Genomic DNA, 17,755 nt, shown 5'->3' with positions numbered 1-17,755 from the left:
TCTTTACAGTAGGTACATATGGTGCTACTTTCCCGAACTAGTGCGGGAAATAGCACTTTCCGTGCGTATGTCGAAAGTTTAAAGTGCCATATGTACTGTAAATGTTGTACGATACACGTGCGAATAGACAATTCGCAACTTGTGTCGATTTAAACATTTGCTTCGGTCGTGTTTTAATTTATCGCCACTCATTCAGATTTTCCTGTTTTCCGCACTTGTATCGTAAATAACTATTTCATTACACTTGCTCGAAAAAGATCTTATTTCATGCAGGTGTACTGAAGGACAAAGACCGATATTGTTCCCGCGGGAGTTATGAATTGTGCTTGCGGCTGTCGTGGGTCCAAAGACCTCGTTTCCAATATTTCATTTACCTAACACACAATGTACCTACTACCTTATTTAGTAAGTCGGTTTTGTAACAAACACCCCCCTATTAAGTATTGGTAGTCTACACTACCTATACTTAATAGGGGGGTGTTTGTTAGGTCTACACCTATATTTCTATTTCTAAGTATCATTGTTTATTCTGTTTTCTTTTAACAATCACAGTACCTATTGAATGAAGCATGTAAATTGGCCGTGTATTTACGAATTACGCACAAAGTCACGTTAGGTTCGATTAGTATAGGCATCGCGTTGTAATGATACTGTCAGGCATTTTTAATGTCCATAAAATTAATGCGCGAACTTTAGGTAAGTAGATAGAATGACTAACATCTCCTGTTAACTAGGCTCGCATCGCAGTCGCCCATCAAACGCATATCAACTAGTATCAAGTCCTAATCGAATTAACGTCCAGGGCTTCCTTTAATCTAATTTTACACTAACCGTCACCTCTTTCTTTCGAGCGAGATCGTTTAAAGTAACCAAAGTAGAAATATAACATATGAGTGATATGAGTTAGCAGTTCCTAGCTTTTACCCATGACGGCCATGACATCAATGAGTAGGTAGAACACGTTAGTTCCCTAAGGAGGTGAAGTTGAATAAGGGGATGAATTTCAGCATTTAAAATATTTTTTTGCGAGTACGATAAAATAAAATAAAATGTGTTAGTCACTTTCATCAAAATTAGTCAACCGTATATGTGTGAAAATTAAGAAAGTAACTCCGTCCGAATAACTTCGCATATGGTACCAACCCACGTTATGATCAGACAAAGCCGGTGCGAAACTGTGAAGCCTCACCGTCGTTGATAACGTAGTTAGTCGCTGACGGTTCCGCACTGATGCAATATTAATTCGGGCGCGTCGCTTGTTTTAATAACAGAACCTACGACACGTGACTAATAAATAACTATGTAATTATAGCCTGACCAGTAATATATGATAATTGTCAAGAGGGCGCTGTTATTCTCATGTATAGGGTGACAATTAAATGTAGTATGAAAAAATTAGTTCCAGTGAAATTCCGCAACATGGCGCACCCTCAATAGATCCTGGTTCACCTATACTTACTTCTATTTGGTTCACGAGTAAGTTTGGTTAATATTTGAACACGGAATTCGAATTTGAACCTTGATAGTTCTACTTGGAACACGAAGTAGATTTATTTTACTAGCTTGTCAAACTTAAGTGTGTACCTAAACTAAATACCTACTTATCTGTTTATTGAAACTCTTCAAGGAACTAAAAAGTTAAATTTCTCATAATATACATAGAAACCTATTTTAAGAGTTTGGAAATTCAACTTATAATAGAGTTGAAAGTATTTAACGACTCTTATCCAAGTCGTGGGTGGAGGGATTCGTTATAAAATAGATAAATGATGTGGTTAATTGAATCAGTTTCATAAACCACATACCTACGTAGTTTAGTAGGTACCTAGTAATAGGAATCAGGACATTTCTATTCAATGTTCCTTAACCTTTACACGAATTCAGAGGTTTTTCTGGAGAATAACGTAATAAATCAATTGTCTACGTGCCGAGGGTGCGGTTAAACGCGGTACGACTGCTGAATGGCAATGTAAGCGACTGGCAGCATCTCTCCAAACAGAGACACCACGGTAATAAGATTTCAGGGTGCCTAATAGCCAAGATGCCAAAGGCTCCGTAAGTATTAGCGAACGAAACGCTAATATCTCTGTCGCACTAAGAGGTTATTTGGCATTCTGGCTAGGCACCCAGTTCTATCAAGTATTGATTGAGTGACAAATAAATCAATTTTTTTGTTTTTGTTTTATGATATTATATTATGATTTCAAATAAAATAAATAACATAGCGTACCTAATCATAAAATTGCATGCGTATGGAGTGCAGAAATACATTATAGTTTTAAAAACCATAAAATATTGCTCCGACCCGCTTTTATTTCAAATAAAATACAACTCTCGAACGCACATAAATTTCAATGAATCTGTGCAGCCATATTTGCCGTGGGACATACACTTGTTGATTGTAAATCACGGAGCTCCGACAGTGGAAAATGAACCCAGTTCCGTTAGTGTACGGTCGTTAGTCAATTAGCACGGAATATTGGGTTGGTGTAATTCCGTGTGGGTAATTGATCGCATTGTTTCTGGACGGGATACCTTTGGGGGATAAGTTGCGTTATTTACTGGAGACTTATAATTTGAGGGATTGACAAATTGTATTTCGATTTGTTTGAGTTTTATTTATAACTGGGAATCTATAGATGGTCAACCAAATCTTGTCAGTAGAAAAAGGCACGAAATTCAAATTTTCTATGAGACGATAGCCCTTCGCGCCTACATTTTTCAAATTTGCCGGCATTTTCTACTGACAAGATCTGGTCGACCAAGTATATCTTGATTTAGGACAAAATAACGTTAGACGATTATGATATGACAACATTTTTAATTATTATTTGTTAGAACTCGGTGTACAATAGGACTTTAATTCATTATGTTATAATATTATTGCTGCGTCGCCAGTTCCTTTTTCTTTGAACTTGGCTGGACACGCTATTACCGCGTGTCTAGATATGTAAGTAAACTGTTGCATACGCAACAGCGGCATGTAAGGAGTAGTCATCCTTGTTTTCCATGTTAGTCATGCTTAAGCAGGTCAAACTCTACCTCTAAACTACAGATTCTAGATCCAGGTTAAATAGTTTAGCACCTAGGAACTCTCAGTGTATAGGCACCGACACACAGTGGCGACGCCGCAAGTTATAAAGTTGCTCGAGCGTCGCTGTTACGTCGCAAGTGTCGCAACTGTTGTAGTTGTGGCCTAGTTGCGGTGCGGTTGCGTTCAGATACAATGTGGTGTAGAGTATTATGGTGACACATCATTTAAGATGAATGAGAAGTATGTTGCGGTTTAATTGCTATGACCACATATAAAAATACGTGGCAATTCGGCTATGGAATGTTCTGAAATTAGACATTTGCCAAGCTGAGACGAAAACTTCGCCTAAGCGCAAGTTTCTTATAGAAAACTCTATATAAATATACTCGTAACTAAAAATAAGCCTTATTATTTTATAATGTAGCTGTATGTTTTTGTATTATATTGTATTTATTCAAAAAACCCTAATTACTAAAAGCTTTGTTGTTGATTGTTGATTTTTTTTTCTTGTTTTAGGTGTACACTCTTTTTTTTCCCGCACCTAAAACTTTTATATGTTTCGTCTGCTGGATGATTGGTAGATAATGCCATTTGGTGTTAAGTCGGCCTTTTGATCTTACATACATGTGACTTTTTTAGGAAAAATAGTTATGCAACTCTGTTACTGCTACACACACTCAAAACAGTTTAAACTTTCCTTCGTCAACTAATAAAATTCAACTAAGTATAAGTAAAAACTTTACAGCCATGTTAATCCAGTACCGCATGTTCTGAATTTCTAAATCGCTATTGTGTAATAATTAAATTGCTAATGGCACAAAGTTCCCAACTACTCGTAGTTGAACAAAATTTAAGTTGTCTAAACAGTTAAGCTACAAGAGTTTGGAGTGGCTCAATGATTTTCAAGTGCTATTGGATACCCATTCGGAGGAACTATTTCCAAAACCCTCTTGTGAGGCTAGAGGGAGCCTGTGCCCAGCAGTGGGGCGTGTAGTTTGGTGTGAATTCAGTATTCCTTTAGCAGTATACTTTTAGCTTTAGAGTAGGTACCTAAAATCGACACATTGTAGTGTGCTGAGATGTACATATTCAAAATAATGTAAAATCAACATAAAAATCAAGACATATTTATTACGTAATGTAACCAATATCTACCGTTGTCTAGTGTAAAGAGTAGCATGTAGCAAGCAAACACCTGTGTTTGCAGGCGTGCTGTCCGCGCCGCCAGTCGGATCATAGAACGTGGTCCGAATGTTTGCCGTTTACCTGATACTTTGTTCGTTGACATTACTATTACTTGCCTAATATCTAACGAGTATTTTTTGTTTGTTTATTTTTTGACCCAGGAGACGTCCGAGAAGACGTCTGCAAGCGATATAACATCGCTTGTGGCAAGATTCGAACCGCGACCTTTCGGAACACCGATAGATCACTGATAGCCTGACTGGTTACAGTCATACCTATCCGTTTAAGGGCTTATTATAATTTGAAACCCTTATTATAGGGGCTTATTATATAGTCGAGTCTAGTGCAAATTGGTGCTATATAAACTTATCTGCTCAAAGAAGAAATCTTACAATTTGAAATTTTACACGATTTCTTAAAACTTATAAGAGTTATAAGCATGGCCTGAATAATTTATAAGCCACTGCGAAGTGCACGCTGCAATTGGAATCCTATTGATAGTGTCTGAATATTATTTCGTATTTATAAGTATTTTGGTATAAGTCTCTCTCGTCGCGAAAAATAGTAATATTTGTATTTGTCTTATTTCCTCCTCATATTCATTTCTTCATTTCCACTATGTTTACCTTTACTATTTTAATTTAACATGATTTTATTAGCGTATATTCCAGAACTTATCAATTTGTTAAGTACTCTGTCTAGCGAATGCTTCTCTGATTTTAACTTTAAATATTTGCACCACGACAGGTACCATTAAAATTTGTTTCGATTATCCAAATCGGTGCTCAGTCCAATAAAGCTCAATTGCGGTAACATTCGTTATATTAAAGCATTCGTCAATTATGTCACCATGCCAACTGTAATAAACCGTATTCAAATCGTAATTACCTCTTACGATATTGCAATATTCGTGACACCCTTCATTCTAAAACGACGCAACGACAGCGCTATTTTTAGAATTTCAAACCGTTTTGGTATTAGGATGAAACCACCAATAATGTTAGATTTAATTAAACGGTTCGTGATTGCCAAATCACATTTATATCAGTTTTTTGTATTGAAATTTGAAGCCTATTTTGTTATTCCAGGTGCTGTTTGGTAACAGTTAGGTTACTGGCAGATTTCTTCTACTTTAAGGATTTCAGTCGATAGATTTATATTACTCAGATGCAGATTGTAATTCATAAGAACGTAGACCGCAGAATCTTGTGAACAACATACTCGTACCTAACATATTTCAATGACTAAGGTGTTTATCGAGGTATAACAGAATAGTGCAAGTTTTATGAATAGGTGATTATCATCTTTCTAGAATTTGCCCCGCACTACCTCTATCCTTCACTTCACTATCTCTAAGTACCTAAATGTCAAGATCATTGAGATATTTAATAACTCTGATGCGACGAATAAGTCTCAAGTACACAGACCCTATTATTTATAGCTCTTTCCTTTACACTCGAGACCAAAGAAAACCGGTACTTACAGTTTGATTAGACTTTAAATAGAAAACGATCGTCGGTAATATATTTTCTAATTGGAAGACCGATGAGGCTTACAGCCGATGTAAACCTTTCGACCTTCTCAGAATTAATATACAACATGTGGCCTGTAACGCGGGCGAATAATTAAAACGTAGATTCTACTCCTCAAACAATAAAACTTTAGTTCAACAACTTTATGTAGTCTTAAGATTGTCCCTTTTTCAAACAAACTAAATAATATTTTCAATGTACTTACTTTAAATTTCGTCTAATTGACATTGCCTGTCACTCTTGTCACCGTACAGGCATAATAAATTTGGTAATACATTGCGTGTTCGAATAAATTTTAAAGTGTTTTAAAATCCAAACCACAAGTTATTTTTAAAAGTCGCTTAACAAACACTATCTAGTTTGAGGAGTAGAATCTACGTTTTAATTTTTTGCCCGTGTTACAGGCCACACGCTATATAGGCCGGAAATAGACATATTTTCCAGATTCAAATACTTAGTCTTCTAAAGTAAATTCTGTAACGAAGCGTTACAGACGTTCCATACGCAGTGATTGTGGTCTATTACCCAGCGGATAGTCATTTAAATACTGAAATATACGGCAATATTTCAATAGCTTTTATTAAAAAAGAATCAACTTCGAAACCTCAAACTCCTTGAAAGTAGCTAATGTTTGCGGCATTCGGCGTTAAAACTTTAGGGTCACGGGGGTCAAGGGCGGGTCGACTGTATAAAAATTGTCGGTGCTTATAAGGCTTCTGGCGACCAGGAGGGCTGGCCACTATCTCACACTGAGAAAGTATCGCCATTTAGCGAGGTAATACGGCTCGCCTTCAAAGCAACTTGCCAGATGACGCGATATGGGCCAACATTTTCAGCTTTATCGTCAATCGTCCACATAATTGACTGGCAATTCATAAACCTTTTCACAAAGGCCCACCCAGCCAAGTTAAGAGTGTTGGTATCACAGTCAGCTTGATTATTTAATTTAACACACAGTTTACAACATACGAGTATAATGTCATGCCATAAACATACTTCAAATCCCAACTTTACCCCATTTGGGTTACCATTAACCGCTTATATTTAAGTAATTACTAGTAATTGAGCCTGGCGAAAATTGCTCAATCCTAAATGAACCCTAATTGCCAAATGGCGCAATCTGGAACCTTATTCGGGTTGTAAAAATATTAACAACTGAGTTACACTCGGAGTTTACCAGCGAGATCTAATTAGAAACGAAATCAAGGGAACCTAGCTAGGTCCCTGATAGATTGGATTTGTTAGAATTAGAGGCAATGCTCCACACATTATTCTTGATTAGCGACCGCAAATCAGAGAGCACAAGATAAGGCTGCCTTTCCACTGAGATGGAGATGAGCGGAGATTAGAGACGTGCGGAAATCAACAAATCGGTTGTTTCCCACACGTCTCCCCTAATCTCCGCTCATATCCGTCTCAGTGGAAAGGTAGCCTAACGCGGTTATAACACTGATGCGGTTGCACACGCCCCTCCGGTGTGTAAGCGAGACACACGCACGTTTACCTAAAGGAAGGAAGGCCCTGAGATAGATATAATCATATTTTTAAAATCTAATTTGCCTCCCAGTCATATGTCCACCGTCGGTTAAATTAAAATATGGTACCGACATCGCCTCAAATGGGATGTTAATGTTTCTGGCGACATTTGGGGATCATTTGCGATGACCCACCGGACGGCAGGGATGGGAAAAGGGTATGGATGCTTACGATTGTAAATAGGTATACATAATATACATATTTTATCTAAATACGTTGGATGGAGTTTTAAAAGTTGGGTCATATTTAGCTGGTATTTTAAAATAGATATTGAGTGGAATTTGTGGTATTTTCGATTAAACTGTACTTGTAATATTATTTACACATTGGGTAACGTATTTACACACACCACGTTAATATTCGTGTGTATATAATCCAGTCGAATGTATCAGAAATCAGCCTAAGATAATATTAAGCTTAATTATTAAATACAAATAATAATTAAAATACACGTCACAAGTTTATTCTAGTAGTACATGGTAATAAGTACCTACTTGGTATATTTAGATGTAAGTAGTTAAACGACGTAATTATATCTACGTCAACGACATACAAACGACGCAATATAAAGACAGAGGCATATTTTCGATGTTTTAATAATGCGGATTGACTAGCGGAGGCTACCTTTTATTATAATTAGTCTTTGTAATGTCATTTTAATATAAAATCGCAATGATACCTTCAAGGAGGTATTGCTTAGAGCTTTTTATATCACTAGGAACGGAGGGGATTCAATTAAGTACCGTAAAATGGGGTGAGTAGGGTTCGCGGGGAGTGTTGGGTTATGAATGGGGAAAGAAGGGATGAAAGGGGAGTGAGATGGGATTTTAAGGCTACTGCTACAAAAATAATGTATTCCAATTTAAAATGAAGCTAGAGTAATACTCATAATAAAAAAAATCTACAACAATCTTACAAAATCACCTTTGTATGAAAACCCAACTCACCCCAAATACGAGGGACTACGGGGTGAGGTGGGTTTTCCTGTTTATCGTCAAAGTTATGAAATGGAACTACCCAAAATAAAATAAAAACTAAAATACAAACGTCCGGAACACTTATTGTATACACCATTCAGTTTGTATATGTAAAAATAAAATGTTATCGAGGTTTGAATTTCAGTTTTTCACCTACTCACCCCATTTTACGGTATATCAACATAATCAACATTGAGTAGGTAAAAGCATATTTCAAAAATTACGATTGTACTCGTATATCGTGAGTTAATATGTGTTCAAAATGCGAAAGTTTTAAATATTGTAGTCGTATACTTGGCATTTTCCTAGTAATTGTTCCATAAATACTAATTTCGTCGCATCCCTACGCTTCGCAAGCGCTATGATAATGGTTGTAATCTCGACGCGAAAATTAAAAATTACATTTTTGCGACCCCAATTTGACTCTGAAACTGTGATGGCTAGCGCCAGGGGAGACCAAACCAAGGCCTTCACATTTTCTGATGTACTTAGTGTTGCTGCTGCCCCCAATTCTAAATTAAAATTGATGTCGATTTCTTCTCATTTTTAGGGTTCCGTAGCCAAATGGCAAAAAACGGAACCCTTATAGATTCGTCATGTCTGTCTGTCTGTCCGTCCGTCCGTATGTCACAGCCACTTTTCTCCGAAACTATAAGAACTATACTGTTGAAACTTGGTAAGTAGATGTATTCTGTGAACCGCATTAAGATTTTCACACAAAAATAGAAAAAAAACAATAAATTTTTGGGGTTCCCCATACTTCGAACTGAAACTCAAAATTTTTTTTTTCATCAAACCCATACGTGTGGGGTATCTATGGATAGGTCTTCAAAAATGATATTGAGGTTTCTAATATCATTTTTTTCTAAACTGAATAGTTTGCGCGAGAGACACTTCCAAAGTGGTAAAATGTGTGTCCCCCCCCCTGTAACTTCTAAAATAAGAGAATGATAAAACTAAAAAAAATATATGATGTACATTACCATGTAAACTTCCACCGAAAATTGGTTTGAACGAGATCTAGTAAGTAGTTTTTTTTAATACGTCATAAATCGCCTAAATACGGAACCCTTCATGGGCGAGTCCGACTCGCACTTGGCCGCTTTTTACATCATTTATTTTGCTCGTGTGTAGGTACAAAGTGTGTGTCGTGTGTAAGAAAACCATTTCTTAAATTAAATGTTCATTCTTGTTGAAGTTTGACGTCTGTCCTTCGGGTGCGATTTAGATGCTGTCATGAATAAGATCGTTCGTTTGGATCAAATCTTGCAAGTTAAATATGATCATATTTAGAAGTCGGGAAGTGGGTCGACCCACTTCCCGACTTCTAATGAAGCTGAAAATTTGAATACATATGTAAGTCAAGTGACAATGCAACATTATTTGTACAAGTTACACCTTAAACGTACATTTTAGTAAACATATCTCAAGTTTTACAAACTATAGTTCGAATCCTCTTAATCTGATGAATTATTTTCTTAATGTGGATACTTTTGGACTCAACGGACATATACCAAAATATCTTAGAAACTGCCTGCCTTCATATTTTAGAAAGTTACTTAAAGTTATACATTTCTGAATACATTTGGGCAGTCTTTGTGAGCCGCAACATTGTGTTCCAGTATTCAATCGCGATTAATATTTGAAGCCGAAAATATTTTTGCCGTATTTTTTACAAACGTATAATATCAATAGGAATGATGGGTTTTATTGTCGGGATATCGGAGCACTCGTGATTTTATTTAATATTTCTACTGTGTATTATATCAGATAAAAAATATACCAGATCAGTTAGTTGACAGCGCAGGTCTTTAAGAAAATTTCATTAAAATTAAATCTTGTCAACTTAAGTGACATTAAGTGGATTTGTTAAATTTTATGTAGGTAATTTATTGATTAAAATTTGTCCTTTCTATAACTTAAAAGCGGCCAAGTGCGAGTCGGACTCGCCCATGAAGGGTTCCGTATTTAGGCGATTTAAGACGTATAAAAAAAAACTACTTACTAGATCCCGTTCAAACCAATTTTCGGTGGAAGTTTACATGGTAATGTACATCATATATTTTTTTTAGTTTTATCATTCTCTTATTTTAGAAGTTACAGGGGGGGGGACACACATTTTACCACTTTGGAAGTGTCTCTCGCGCAAACTATTCAGTTTAGAAAAAAATGATATTAGAAACCTCAATATCATTTTTGAAGACCTATCCATAGATACCCCACACGTATGGGTTTGATGAAAAAAAAATTTTTTAGTTTCAGTTCGAAGTATGGGGAACCCCAAAAATTTATTGTTTTTTTTCTATTTTTGTGTGAAAATCTTAATGCGGTTCACAGAATACATCTACTTACCAAGTTTCAACAGTATAGTTCTTATAGTTTCGGAGAAAAGTGGCTGTGACATACGGACGGACAGACAGACGGACAGACAGACAGACAGACATGACGAATCTATAAGGGTTCCGTTTTTTGCCATTTGGCTACGGAACCCTAAAAAGTAAGAAAGGCTACGAAAACAAATTCGTATATCGGGTGTGGCCTGTAAAAGGAGCAATAAATTTAACTGTAGGCTGTACTCCTCAACCTGACCGACATTTGTTCAGCAACTTTTAAAAATAACATGTGTTTCGATTTTTAGTATGCTTTAAAGTTTATTCTATGACGCAATGTATTGCGAATTTTGTTATGTTTTATCCGTGACAGATTACGTCAATTACAATAATGTTAGCGTACATTAAAGACAATATTTATTTTGTATGAAAAATAGGAAGTTAAAAGTTGTTGAACAAAAGTGTTATATGCTCGTGTTAGAGACCACACCCAGTCGTAAAAATATTGCAATAAATTTTAACACCCGATACTATTTTGAATTATGAAATAAGAGTGTTACGACACAACAACACATTCTGCTTGAAAACTAATTCCCATATTTCCAAATACCGACGTCCACAAACGATGAAGTCAAAATACTTCCACAAATACTTGAAATAGTTAACGACTCTTTTACGACCTGTTACGGGAGGATACTCGTAACTTACAGGATATTTACTGCTTTTATCTCTCGTCGAGAAATCATGTTCGCGCTATCAAATCGTTTATTGAGTCGGTAAAGAGTATTGTGAGTATGTTAGCATGGTAATAAGTAATATTATATGACACTTGTTGCAAATTGTTTGCTGAAAATTTCACGGGATCACTAAGTAACACGGAGAGCTGCTCCTTTTTGGAAATGAGAAAACGGCTGGGGTACGAGGTACGGGGACACATCTAGTTCAGCTTTTTTTATTTATTTACTCCCTATTTTACGCAGTTAGCAATTTCGTCTAGATTGTGGGCCTGTAATAATGGCACATAATCAGAATTAAACTGAAATGACGAGTGTGTAATAAAATTTCCGCTTTATGATATAATTCTAACACTTTTTTTAAGAATGAAATATTTCCTTATAAAATTCGACGACTAAACATTCTTATGTTTTTACGAATTCCAGTTATTTTTTCAAACTGCCTTTGCAGTCAGTATACTGTAGGGTCTGTAGGTATATTAGTACCTAATTATAATCACAATAATGTGGGTAGTCTAAGCTAAGTAAATAAAGTAGTATATGCTCGGTAATGGTCGTTTATATGTATATCTTCTGGCGCAGTCAGTAGGATACGAACCTACGCTAGAATAGATTTAACTCTAAATGATATCTTTTGACAATGAATACTAACATATTCTTGTTGGCTGGCGTCGATAAGGTTTACGAGGGCGTAATGCTCGATATTTTATTATCTGGCAGATATCAAGTGTTTACGACTGGCGTAACCGATGCTAGAGGGTTATGACTTATGTCACTTAACTCTTGCCGGGGAAACGGTTGACGAGTCCAGATTACACGTGGAACAGTTATCACAAAGAACGGATAAAAAAAACAGTTTAAATTAGACATTTGTTGCGCGATAATCTGGTAAAAGTTATTTATAGAGTCCATCTACTTTGCACCGGCTTGAACAAAATAAAGTGAAGGAATGTCATCATGAACGTCATATTTTCATAGAAATTTGATATAACCACATTTTGTCATTGCAAATGCCACGCAGAGTTACCTTTGTCCGTCCCAATGCGCATTTTTTTAAATTTATTTAACGAAACACGAAGTACAGCGTACCTACCTTTAATTAAAGTTTTGCCAAATTGTAAAACAGTTGGGAGCAATGTAATGTAAATTTGAGTCATGGGGTAGGTACTGTACTTAGTTCCCAATTGTCTCTTTCAATTTACAACCAATATAAATACTACTTTTTTTTATTTATTTCAAAAAAATACTTTTGTCTAGGTATACAAAAGTTTCGCCAAACTGTAGACAGTTTGTTGGCGAATAGTGCGCTCTCAATTATTTTAATAAGTAAGTACTTTATGCGTTGTAACTACAGAGTACAGAACAAACTGTTATACTGTGTTACTGTGTTTAAAGTGTTTTTTTTTTATGGTTTCATAATCAGTTATAAATATTATTCTATTTCCGAATTCATACCCCAAAATCCTTAAGATGTTTTTTAAGCAACCACCTCTAAGAGTTCAACACGTGCCGAATAAAAATACTCACGCTTGACGGCAAAAGCTCTATATAAGAGCTAAAAGAAAATTTATAAACACTTTACCGTCACGGAGCGTTAACCCAACGGGGTCGGAAGTAACAAGAGAACTCTAATGCCTTCTCTTAATTTATTAAACAGCCCATTGCCATTTAAAAAATACGTGAATTACTTCCTCTTGGCACCGAGACTCAAGCTTCAAGCTTCTACAATTTGAAATGCTACCGAGGACAAACAATAGGTATAAACATTATCTTTTACTTTAAATTTAATTTACCAGGGAACAATGTATCGTAAAAATAATATTTCTCGCCTGAACAAACAGATAAGTGGATCGTAACTATGAATAATTATTAGGATTATTATTTAGCCCTTATAATTTTATTAATACTACGGCAAGTCGTTAAATATAAGGTAAGTGCAATTAGTACTATTAGTTATTCTGTGGTACAATTCAACCTCAATATATTTTGTTTATTCTTTAGCCCTTGCTACACGGTCGCCGACAAGCCTTCAGACCGCGTGGCCTTGGTCCGTCCCGAACCGTGTAGACAGTTGTTTCCAACAAAATTTGACCAAAACTGACCAAGGTCAGACGGTTAGAAGGCTTGTCGGCGACCGTATAGCAAGGGCTTTTTCGGTAACAGATAGAACACTTAGTATATTAATAGGTACACATGATCAGTCTAAGACACGATACACAGAATAAAGTTAATGCCAAGTTTCTAGTTTCGATAAGGTTTAATAAGTATTTTCAAGCTACATTTTTCCTAATACAACTTTGTGTACCTACTCGTACCACAGTAGCACCGCAGTACCACAGTATGTGCCACTAATTTAGAGACCATGATCTATTTAAATAAACTAGATTTACTTTTCTTAGCTTTTTCTGAGCCTAATCCAGAGGTCAACGGAAAGTTAATGATGAATATTTAAGTATGTAATCAAGTTGTCTAACTTTAAATGAGTCCTTGAAACTATATTCAGTCTTTGTCTGTCAGTGCTCTTACAAAACTAATCTCATTTTAATCAGTTTCTTAATCTGAATAATGGTTTTAAATCTTTCATTGCAAAATTGTTGTTTATTGAAACTAGCGTTTTATGGGATTATTTAAAACAAGTGAAATTCGTTTTTTTTTCTCGCTGGCCAGAGTGTACAGTTGCCTGCAATAATATGATACACAACGAAGTTCGCAAAAATATCTGACGCGATTTTATTTGTAGAGCCATTTTAAGATCGTGTCATATATTTTTGCGGCCATCGAAGAGTAACATATTATTGCAGGTGACTGTACCCCAGGATTTACACCCTACCGCAGCAAAACATGTTTGCAGCCGTTTTATTTATCACAATAATCGCCCATTAATCAGCTCAGCACTTGACTAAATGCCGATCCCCCCCCCCATCGTAATTACGGGCACAATGGGGGGACTTAGTGAGTGGGAATCTACGCCAGCACTCAATGGGTTGTTGGGAGTTCAATACATAAATACGAGAAATACCTAAAACCCTTCAAAACTATTAAAACAAAACTACAGAAATACTATACAAGCTTAAATATATCAACTTATTTTTAGCGTTCCGTAGGTACTAAAAATGTATAAAAGGAACTTTATGGTGCGACTCTGTCCGTCTGTCACATTTCTAAATATCTCGAGAACTACTTAAGCTATCGATTTAAAATTTGAAAATCGATTTAATAGTTATGAACAACACGAATTCAAAGACATTTAAAGTGTTATTAAATTTGTTAAAAGTCGGTCTATATTTTATTTTTCGCCCATTTAGAAGACATTCGAAGGAAATTAACGTATAGGTACTTACAATGGTAATCTTATGCCTGGTCGGTAAACGGTAAACTTACCCGGTTAGCCGTGTGCCTCGTCTGATGTTATAAAAAATTTGGCTACTTACCTGAAAAAGAAAAGCACCGAATGAGCAATATGAGCATATTATATAATTATAGTATATATAATCAAATATTTCTAAAATGTTAAACTACCAATTTAGTATATAACAGGAAATAAATATGTCGGAGATTTTTCAACACGAACCTACGGAGCCTTAAGGCGTTTCTAAGGATCTTATTTTTGACATGTCATTACATTGTCATGTAAATTACGAAATTGTATCAAATTTCAGTTCAGACACCAGAAAGTGTAGAATTGTGTTAAATCAAATAAGTAAAATATGTTCAAATTCTGTAATATCATAAAAGCACAGTTGACATTGTCATTGCTTCGGTTGGAAGTCACCAAAGTGTCCGCATTGACAGCTGTCTCGGCAGACTCTTGTTTGGTTCGCTGCTCATTCAACCGCTCTGATAACGAAATTGGTTATACATTTACATTTTTATGTCATTTCAACACCCCCGCACAATGTTTGCCTATATAGAAAAACATTTATTTATTTAATTTTCAATGGACATAAGAAAAATTCAATGTACAAAAACTTGATTTAACAACAAGAGGCGTTCAATTATGTGCAGTCATGTCAACTTTGTGTAAAAAAAATATGTACGGAACATTATATTTATAGCTGGATTTTTTTTTAATTCACTACTACTTATTTCGGTATCGCGTAGAGTTGAAAGTTAAGAGGCATTAAATTATGTGCAGTCATGTCAACTTTCTGTAAAAAAAAATATGTACGGAACATTATATTTATAGTTGGGTTTTTTTTAATTCGCTACTACTTATTTCGGTATCGCGTAGAGTTGAAATTAAAATCATATACTCAGGTCTACAGCCCCTTAAAGTTGTGAAGAAATCAAATTATAAGTAAATGTAAAAAAAAGATACGATTAAAACGCAAAAAACGTATATTTCGACATTCTCAAGGGAACCAAAATTTATAGGGTACTTCCCTTTGATCTGGAACTATGAAATTTGGCAAGTAATATCATCTTACACTACAAGTACAGGGCAAAATCTGAAAACTATATATTTGTGAAAAATAAAATAAAAAAAGGAAAATTCTGGACGGAACCCTCCGTGAACGTGTCCCACTCCCACTTGGCCAGTTTTTTTATGGGACGGTGATATAAAGTTTGTGTCTGGAGTATAAAAGTGAGGTAGAAAAAGGAGGCAGAGATACGAGTATAATATCAATTTATACCGATACAAATAAAACATTCATCCATTCAAGTGACTCTTCGCGCATTCAAGTGACTTAAAACGAACGATTAAACAGTCTATGTTTGAACACTCTTCCATGTGACCTATTTCCACGTTTATTTAAGGTTTTTGTGTGACCAGCCGGTGCGATGACAATGACAATCAAACCAACATCCCCCGAACAAAAGAAAATAAATAAAATTTTACGGCGTCAGGCGGCCGAATTTAAAAAACAATTAAGACTACAGTAATTCCGATCCCATTCGGAAAACGAGCATAAAAACGGTCAGGCAAACAGAACAATCGGCGCAATATGCACAAAATTTACATATAAATGACGTTAAGTTCCATAAAAATTATTTCTATTAAACATATGCCCATACAAATGACGACAAACGTGTCTGTAAATATTAATATTAATTGGCGCGAAGCGAATTTACAAAATTTTAATTTAAAAATAATTGCTGCTCGGTGGAATACATTTATGGTAAGGCGTTGATTGTTTTGAGCATTTTCATGTGGGAAAATAAATACTTGTACAGTATTTAATTCGCTTAAATACGATCATATTTAATACGATTTCCCATCGTAAAATACCATTTTACACTGGTCGGTTTTGCAACTTGTTTTCATAGTGGATTTTTCACGCTTAAGACGCGTTTTTGGCGTGGTCTCTTCAGGATATTCTTAAGCGGGTTTTACTGTATGTGCTTTATTATATAGCCAATAGTACCGAGCTAATACCGACACGTATATCTGTTGTATTTCTTAACCCAATCAGACGGAGGCTTAAGACGAGATCCCTCTAAGCTCCCTTTAAGGAACGATGCAATATTTGTACCTAAATTGTATTTATGATGTTATGATATACCACGCAAGGTTGAAATAAAACTTATAGTATATTATAATAATATAAAAACCTTAACAGATCTTAAAGCCAGAATATTGCTCTAGGCATTAATTCCATATTTATTAATTAGGTATCTACCTACTTAGGTTATTTCAATGTAAGCTCGCGGTATCATTTTCACTGTGTTTTCACTTATTAGGTACTTAATAGTTCGGTCTACCCTCATTTTGCGCGTCGGCTGCGTTCGCTTTCAACGTTACCACTGGTCGCGGTCGCGTTCACACTTGTTGGCCAATCCAAGCACACTACACAGTGTCCTACGCGTGTTTCATTCGGGTATCGCGCGTGATGAGGGTAGACCTAGAGCGGTCTACACAACTTTGACACCCACCCGCTCTCTCCAGTTACCCGTGAACAAGATGCATGTAACTGCGTCGAAATATCGGGTAGCTCTAAACGACGGGTAGGTCGATATAAGTCTAGTGAAACTAACCGTGGATCATTCAAACCTGTTATTGATAATAATAACCAATCGTCACCTTTACTATTGTGGCGTTGACGTGAGAGATGTTATTGTCAATTGTATCAATACAATGCGTGACGGTTTTAACGTTCTAATCGTGGCAGTAATGCTTTATAGACAATAACAAGACTAAGTACTAACGATCAATTGTCATAACGATTATTTTCCATAATGCAAGGTTCTGAAAAATGGTTAGGTTTTATAACTTGCTGCCACAAAGGTGGGTTAGGTTAGGGTTAGAACTGCGACCCTCGCAAAAAAGAAAATATGCTTAATAACATTAGGATAAGCAATCAATAATTAGGGAAACCAAAATTAGGGTTTTTAGTGTTAGGACAACTGATCATTATGACAAACAATATTAGGGAATGCAAAGATAGGAGAAAAGACTTTAGGGATTCAGATATAGATCCAAGTGCGG

At 35.8% G+C, this 17,755-nt stretch overlaps 2 protein-coding genes across 3 annotated transcripts in view; one reads left to right on the top strand and one right to left on the bottom strand.

Annotated features, from left to right (window-relative positions):
- The window catches only part of LOC134654676 (uncharacterized), a 262,505-nt gene that overhangs the window by 163,219 nt on the left and 81,531 nt on the right, over window positions 1-17,755 (top strand). The window lies entirely within an intron of this gene.
- The window catches only part of LOC134654673 (prothoracicostatic peptide), an 87,743-nt gene that overhangs the window by 59,836 nt on the left and 10,152 nt on the right, over window positions 1-17,755 (bottom strand). The window lies entirely within an intron of this gene.

Source organism: Cydia amplana, chromosome 15 (assembly GCF_948474715.1).
Source record: "Cydia amplana chromosome 15, ilCydAmpl1.1, whole genome shotgun sequence".
Taxonomy (NCBI): Eukaryota; Metazoa; Arthropoda; class Insecta; order Lepidoptera; family Tortricidae; genus Cydia; species Cydia amplana.
This window is presented reverse-complemented; position numbering and strand designations above follow the sequence as displayed.